This window comes from Sinocyclocheilus rhinocerous, unplaced genomic scaffold (genome assembly GCF_001515625.1).
Source record: "Sinocyclocheilus rhinocerous isolate Xijiao unplaced genomic scaffold, SAMN03320098_v1.1 scaffold807, whole genome shotgun sequence".
In the NCBI taxonomy this organism is placed as follows: Eukaryota; Metazoa; Chordata; class Actinopteri; order Cypriniformes; family Cyprinidae; genus Sinocyclocheilus; species Sinocyclocheilus rhinocerous.
In genome coordinates this window covers 798494-801338 of record NW_015650326.1, presented here as the reverse complement: position 1 = coordinate 801338, position 2845 = coordinate 798494, and the positions used below count along the sequence as shown (strand labels likewise).

General features: G+C 34.1%; 1 protein-coding gene across 1 annotated transcript in view; it reads right to left on the bottom strand.

Annotated features, from left to right (window-relative positions):
- Positions 1 to 2845, bottom strand: part of LOC107711678 (parafibromin-like) — a 52592-nt gene that overhangs the window by 45358 nt on the left and 4389 nt on the right. The gene's annotated exons all lie outside the window — the stretch shown is intronic.

The window sequence follows — 2845 nt, the reverse complement described above, 5'->3', positions numbered from 1 at the left end:
TACACCAGGCTTATTTGTCAGGGCTTGGTGTTGTCGTAATTATTACATGCTTACAAGGTTGGAAGTTCAACAAATCAGTCAATATACTGTGATTGTAGTTGTTCAATAAAAATGTCATTCATATCAATTCATGCATCACCTAATTTCATCGTAACATATAGGCCTGGCCTACAGAAAAGAACATTTATGTTTAATCTATCTAATAGTGTGTTGGTCATACTATACAATGATTTATAGCTCGTCTTTGATGAATAATACAGAACATAAAGAGCTTTAAAAAATAATTGCATATTAAATCGCAATCGCAATATTGGTAAAAATTTTTTTTTTAAAAATCGCAATTAGATTATTTTCCAAAATCGTTCAGCCCTACTTAAAACACTTTAATGTTTAAAGTGACAAGGCTTAAAACGTGTGAGAATGATAAAAGGTTCTTGAGGAAGCAGCACTAGCCCAATCATTCAGATTGATGTGATTAGTTAAACACTGGAGCGTCCCGTTAACAGCAGGTAAGCATATTGTATTCACAGGTGAACAGAAAATATCTTACATACCACTGCTGGTGAATGAGCCAGTGTAATGCATATGTCTGAAAGGTCTGACATATGCCAATAGCGCGAGGATATCGACACGTTCACGCGAGACCAGACGGATCTCATCATACCCCTATAAACTAGTGCTGTCAAACGATCAAATCGCATCCAAAATAAAAGTTTGTTTTCATGTGTGTGTATTTATATATGCATAATAAATATACAGTACACACACATGAAAACAAACTTTTATTTTGGATGCGATTAATCGTTTAACAGCACTATAATAAACAGATTATACACTTAATGACCTCTTCACAGATTCAATAAACAATGGTAGCTTGTTAGTAACAAAATTATAATTCTTTTGAAATTATTTAATTCTTAAAGATGTTACGTATTACTAAAAGTGCTACTTCTACATTTCCTAGATCAGTTTCCCAACCTGTGGGTCACAAACCCCAAAGTAGTTTTCATACAGGTCGTCAAGCCAAAGATTTAAGAGAAAGGAACAATTGAAATCGCATCATATGACCCCTTTAAATAAAAATTGAATAGAAATTCTACAAAATTAATTGAGTCATGCATTAAATGGTCAAATAAAAGATGAGAACCCTTTTCAAGTTTCTCTCAATTACAGTATATGATTAAACAATGACATTGTTTTACCTACATTGCATTTTTCTAATAATATTCTTCCCCTTCAATTTCTGGGCAACAGGTTTTCCTCAGAAAATACAGAGACACTCCCAGATCCTAGAAATTGTGCCGACACCTGTTACCCGCTCTGTTGACTCACCACATGTCTTCATTATTCACCTCATCATGAGACCAACCAGTTTCATTCCAGTTAGCTCCACAGTAACGGCTTATTAACTATGAGCAAATAAAAATGGTTGGTTAAATGGTTAAATGGTAAAATAAAATGGTTACTCATATTTTATTCTTGTTTTAAAATATTAGCTAAAAATATATAATTCTTGCTTCATCTGAATTAAGGTGTCGATTAGTGTAGTAGATACACCCCTGATAGCACACATACATCTTGGAGACGTCTATTTGATGTGCATGTTTTCATCTGGAAGATGTACAATTTATGGGGGCAAACATGACAGTTTTTTTTAAAGTTAAGTAGGGATGTAACGATTCACTCAACTCACGATTCGATTCACGATTCGATATGCTCACGTTTTTTTAACAAATTGAGATTGAAGACATTATACAGTAAATGAAAAGGTGTCGTTTTATTAGGCTATTGCTGCAAGTTTCTTCGTGAAATTGAAATAAAACTAAATTGAAATTTACCCCAAATCAAACAAGATACACAAATAAAAGAAATCTCTTAATATGAACAAACTAAGGCTTTGTCTGTGCTCTTTCCATTTAAAATTAGAGGCAACCACTGGATTTTAATCATGATCCAAACAAAGATGCAGCATACATGCAGCATGAGTAGTTTTTAATGTAAATTAGACTGCATAATTTCCAAATTTGAAGCAAAAACAGAATGGTCTGACTTTAGTATTTTTAAAAAAATACTACATAAAAACATCTGAACGAAACAGCAGACGAGCTGCAGATTCACTCTCTGACAGAAGGTGGCGCTTATGAACAGCAATGATACAGTGTTTCCTGGGTTACCGCTGTAAACAAAGCAGAGCTGCGCTTATGAACACTACTTTAATATGCATTGTTCAGAGGCAAGATGAAAATAAAAAATACCACGTAAACTGATCTAAAGATAGTCAGTTCCCCTCAGAGATACATTTATATAAACTCCTACTCCAATTGTATCGCGATTTGTTTGGCATCTCAACCGATTTGAATCGTCACATATTTGAATCGATTTTCGACCGGCTCGCAGTTAATCATTACATCCCTACTGTTAAGTGTTTTTTTATAGGTCACTGTTTTATAAGTGACAACGCGTGTTTCTTGGGTGAAAAACTTTTATAGTGTTTTGGAAGAATGAGCTGATTTGAGACATGTATGAAGTGTTTTGGTAGTTTTAGTGAATTTTGAATGTAAAATTAACTGCTGTGCTAAGATGAAAGTTTGTTATGAAAGCTGAGTGAAGTGTTTTAAGTATTGAGAAATGTGTTCCTAGCAATTGTTAATAACTGAAGCAAACAGGGCTTATGTACCAAGTGAGCTGTATGGCCCTTTGAAGTTCCATTTAAAAAAAACAAAAAAAAAACACATCTATTCTGATATACAGCTGATAAGGAAACAAACCACAAACACTGGCACATTAATAAAGCGGCTCTGTTCGTGTACTCACCACCTGCGTTTGGTTCTGGGTCTGTCTCTGT